This window comes from Vulpes vulpes, chromosome 12 (assembly GCF_048418805.1).
Source record: "Vulpes vulpes isolate BD-2025 chromosome 12, VulVul3, whole genome shotgun sequence".
In the NCBI taxonomy this organism is placed as follows: domain Eukaryota; kingdom Metazoa; phylum Chordata; class Mammalia; order Carnivora; family Canidae; genus Vulpes; species Vulpes vulpes.
Window position 1 is genome coordinate 14,141,778 of NC_132791.1, and position 5,541 is coordinate 14,147,318.

The following is a 5,541-nucleotide window of genomic DNA, read 5'->3' on the forward strand; positions in this document are numbered from 1 at the left end:
GATTCAGTTTTGGAAGGGGAGATGTTTCTAGGAATTTATCAATTTCTTCTAGGTGTTCCAATTTGTCGGCATATAATTTTTCATAATGTCTCATATTTTTTTGCATGTCTTTAGTGTCAGTTGTTACTTCTCTCCCTTCATTTCTCATTTTATTTATAGGCGTCATCTCTCTTTTTTTCTTGATGAGTCTGGCTGAAGTTTTATCAATTTTGTTGATCTTTTGAAAGAACCAGCTTCAGGTTTCACTGATCCTTTAGATTTTTTTGTCTCAATTGTATTTATTTCTGCTCTCATCTTTATTGCTTCCTTCATTTTACTGGCCTTTGGTTTCATTTGCTCTTTGTTTCCCAGGTCTGTTAAATGTAAGGTTAGGTTGAGATTTTTCTTGTTTCTTGAGGTAGGCCTGTATTACTCTAAACTTCCCTCTTAAAACAGCATTTGCTGCATCCCAAAGATTTTAGACCATGTGTTTTCATTTTTATTTGCCTCCATATATTTTTTATTTCCCCTTTGATTTCTTAGTTTATCCATTTATTGTTGCATATTACTTAGCCCCTATATTCATGTTCTTTCCAGATTTTTTCTTGTGATTTATTTCTACTTTCATACAGTTATCATCAGAAAAGACATAATGATAGGATTTCAGTCTCTTTGAATTCATTGAGACTTGTTGTGTGGTCTAATATGTGATATGTTCTGGAGAATGTTCCAGTGCTCTTGAAAATAATGTATATTCCACTGTTTTGGGATGGAATATTCTGCATATATCTATTAGGTCTATCTGATCCTATGTGTCACTCAAAGCCACTGTTTCCTTGTTGATTTTCTACCTGGCTAATCTATCCATTGATTTAAGAGGAGTCTTAAAAGTTCCCAAATATTATTGAGTTACTGTTAATTTCTTTCTTTATGTCTGTTAATAATACTTTTATGTATTTAGGTGCTCTGTGTTGGGTGTATAGATATTTATAATTGTTATATCCTCTTATTGGATTTTTCCCATCATCATTACATAGTGCTTTTTTCTCTTGTTACAGTTTTTGTTTGAAAGTTTCTTTTGTCTGATAAAAATATTGCTACCCAGCTTTCTTTTCACTTCCATTTGCATGATTAATATTTTCCATCCTTTTGCTTTCAGTCTGCTTCAGATCTGAAGCAAGTCTCTTGTAGGCAGCACAGAGATCAGTCTTGTTTTTTTATCCTTCAGTCACACTATGTCTTTTGATTGCAACATTTAGTTCATTTACATTCAAAGAAATTATTGATAGTTATGTACCTATTGTCATTTTGTTACCTTTAACAATTTATGATTGTTTTTATAGTTTCTCTGTTCCTTCATTCTTCTTACTCTCTTCTCTTGTGGTTTTCTGTCTTTCTTTCATGAAATACTCGGATTTTTTTTTGTTTTTTTTTTTTTTTTTGGTTTTTTGTTTTTCAAGAAACATTTAATAGCAAGGTAGATAACATATATTTATCTAACATGGTACTTTTACATCACTGAAGCTAAAGCAAAACATCTGGTTCACTGGGTAAAAATGGCCTACTTAATGTGTGTACACTGCAGTGCAATTTTAATTTCAGAACTTCAGAGTTTAAGTGTCAGTATTCTCTTTTTTTCATATGGGAAAACAAAATGCTTTTGAAAAATTACTTGAAGCTTGGACAAAATTTCCGTAGCTATATCCTTAAGATCTCTCAATAGTCTTCATGATTCAGAGGACACAAAGGAAACTTCAAATTCAACCTGTCAAAGACATTCCAGCTCACATGATCTCCTCAACCAGGAGGATGTTGGTGGCAATCACAGTGCAGGAGTGAAAGAGCTGTTTCTTTACACAGTAGTTATCCCATATGCCTACTTTGGCTGCTACCATTGGCTCACCTGTGCTCAAGTCTACACCCACAAGTTGACCCGATTCTAAATGTTCTGCTTGAACTTTAACTAGTGTTTCATGAAGGTCAAAGCCAGAGTTCTGAGCAAGAACCTTGGGAATAATGAGCAATGTGATGCATTGGATTGTTTCCTTCATCATTAAGCATTTCCTTCAAACGCTTGAACTCCTGGGCCCTCCTCTTTACTATGGGCTTATATTTAATCAAGGCTTCTGCCATTGCCACTTCGACTGCACCCGCACCCGGAACTACACAGCCATCATCAATAGCATTTTTAACAGCCCTCAAGCCATCTCTTATTGCATCTTTGATTTGAGTGAGCATGTGCTTATTTGGTCCTTTGATCAATAATGTGATGGAGCGAAGATTGTTACATTTCTCAATAAAAGTGAATTTCTCTTCTCCCAATGTATACTCATAGACAAGTCCTGCATGTCCCAAACAATCAGAATTTAGGTCATCGATAGAATTTAGAGCTACTCTACCACGATCAAGAGTCAGCCTTTCCATATTTCTCCTTGTAGCTCTATGCAGAGCTACTAAGCCTTCTTTTGCAAGAGCATCTAAGGAAAAGGGGTCAAGTCCCTTTTGATTAATAACAATGAATCCTTTATCTGAATCACCACAGACTTTCTTTTTCAGTTCTATTATTTTTTAACTCTATCTTCAATGAATTTTCTTCCAGCTTTTACAAGTTTCTCTCTCTCTTCTGCACTCTTGTAAAAAAAAAAAAATCCAGAATTCACTTCTGTTTTTCATACTCTAACTACACATTGCATGTGAGGATGTATGCATCTTCTACCCTTTTTTTTCATATCAGGATGCCTTGCCCCGTGGTCCAAAACAAGACCTCTGATTAAGCTTGTATCAGTTTCAGATTTATGTTTCATCTCCATGATCTCAACCATGAAGAGATTGATAGGTTCATCTTGTTTTTTTAATGGTCAAAATCGAGTCCACTATAGCCTCTGTTAAGATATCAGCAAGTTCAGCATGCACTTTAGTAAGTAGAGATGTTCTGGCCACATCTACCATTTCTTTGTCATTTCTTTGCTTACTTTGACTTGTTCCAAAAACTGAAGTGCCTTTTCCTTTGCAGCTTCAAATCCTTCTGTTATTATTCTGGGATGAAGACCTTCAGAAATGTAGAGATCCGCCTGTTTCAGTAGCTCTCCAATGATTAGGACGTTGGGAGTGGTACCATCACCAGTTATGTCATCCTGGGCTGTTGCTACTTTGGCTATTAGGGAGGCTGCTGGGTGCTGAATTTGCATTTCATGAAGAAGCACGTTGCCATCTTTAGTAAGCTTGATGTCTGCAGCACCAGAAACGAGCCTGTTCAATGGGCACAAATGAATCAGTGTGACTTTCTCATCGGAGACCTAGTCCATAGTCCCACTGCAGTTGGGCTTCACCCGGATCCTCGGGAGCTGGGGCCCTGGCTGGCTGCTTCTCTGCACCCAGCAGGCAACAGGAATGGTGCCGCACCCCACCCTCCCTTCAGAGAAACAGCCCGCCGAGCCCTTGGGGTCACCAGGGTGCTGGGGGTGAGCGCATGCAGACTGCTTTGTTCTCTGCAGAGGCGGCATCAGTTAGAAGGGAAATGGCCTTACAACCCAGCAATTGCACTACTGGGGATTTACCCCAAAGATACAGATGCAATGAAACGGCAGGACACCTGCACCCCAATGTTTATAGCAGCAATGTCCACAATAGTCAAACTGTGGAAGGAGCCTCAGTGCCCATCGAAAGATGAATGGATAAAGAAGCTATGGCCTATGTATACAATGGAATATTACTCAAGCATTAGAAATGACAAATCCCCACCATATGCTTCAACATGATGGAACTGGAGGGTATTATGCTGAGTGAAGCAAGTCAATTGGAGTAGGACAAACATTATATGGTCTCATTCATTTAGAGAATATAAAAATTAGTGAAAGGTAATAAAAGGGAAAGGAGTGAAAATGAGTGGGAAATATCAGTGAGGGTGACAGGACATGAGAGACACCTAACTCTGGGAAACGAACAAAGGGTGGTGGAAGGGGAGGTGTGTAGGGGGTTGGGGTGACTGGGTGATGGGCACTGAGGGGGCCACTTGGCGGGATGAGCACTGGGTGATATGCTATATGTTGGCAAATTGAACTCCAATAAAAAAAATTTTAAAAAAAGGAGAGAGAAGGGAAATGGCCTGAATAGGATGTGGGGCCACCTGGGAGAGTGTGGCTGGCGAGTGCAGAGGCCCTGGCCTGTGGTGCCCGCCTGGTCTGTTCCCCCTCTGCCCGACCTACACACCTTTCTGACCTCCCCCACAGCATACTTGGATTAATTCTCTTTATGTTTTGTGTATATATCATAGGTTTTGTATTTGTGGTTACCATTAGTTTTATGTATATAACATCCTATGTATATAACAGTCTATATTAAGTTGATGATCTCTTAAGTTGGAACCCATCCTAAAAGCACTGTATTTTTACTTCCCCCATTTTATGTATATAATGTCATACTCTACTTTTTGTGTGTGTGTGTGAATCCCTTGACAGATTTTTTAGATATAGGTTATATTTAGATATAGGTTATATCTAGATATATATAGGTTATATATAGATATAGATATAGGTTTTACTGCGTTAGTGCTTTAGCCTCCAAACTGGTTTTATAAGTGATTAATGTACTACATATATTATATGTTTGCAATTACCTATGAAAATTTTCCTCTCATAATTTTCATATTCCTGTTTATGGCCTTTTATTTCCACTCAAAGAATTTGCTTTAACATTTCTTACAAGTCTAATTTAGTGGTAATAAACTCCCTTAACTTTTGTTTGTCTGGGAAACTACTTAATCTCTCCTCTTATTCTGAATGGTAATTTTGCCAGGTAGACTCTTGGTTGCCAGATTTGTTGTTGTTATTGTTGTTGTTGTTTTTCCTTTTATCACTTTGAGTATATCGTGCCACTTTACTCTGGCCTGCAAAGTTTTTGCTGAAAAATCAGCTGATAGCCTTATGGGGTTTCCTTGAATATAACTAAATTTTCTTTTCTCTTGCTGCTTTTAAGATTCTCTCTTTATCAGTACTTTTTCCATTTAATTACTACGTGTTGTGTCAGCCTCCTTGAGCTAGTTTGGGAAGCACGGTTCTCTGTACTTCTGGAATCTGGTTGTCTGTTATCTTCCCCAGATTAGGGAAGTTTTCAGCTATACTGAAAATAGCTTTTCTACTCCTTCTCTCTCTTATTCTTCTGAGATCCCCATAATGTGGCTCTTATTATGTTTGATTATGTTTCTGAATTGCCTTAACCCATTCTCATTTTTATTATTTTTTTATTTTTTATTTTTTTCCAAGTTAAATTTATTTTTATTTTTTATTCTTTTTATTTTTTTAATAATAAATTTATTTTTTATTGGTGTTCAATTTGCCAACATACAGAATAACACCCAGCGCTCATCCCGTCAAGTGCCCACCTCAGTGCCTGCCACCAAGTCACCACCCCCCCGTCCTCCTCCCTTTCCACCACCCCTAGTTCGTTTCCCAGAGTTAGGAGTCTTCCATGTTCTGTCTCCCTTTCTGATATTTCCCACTTATTTTTTCTCCTTTCCCCTTTATTCCCTTTCACTATTATTTATATTCCCCAAATGAATGAGAC

General features: G+C 37.7%; 1 pseudogene; it reads right to left on the reverse strand.

Moving 5' to 3' along the window:
- Positions 1-1,739: 1,739 nt before the first annotated feature.
- LOC112911668 (T-complex protein 1 subunit zeta pseudogene) lies at positions 1,740-3,482 on the reverse strand (annotated as a pseudogene).
- Between the last annotated feature and the right edge of the window lie 2,059 nt (positions 3,483-5,541).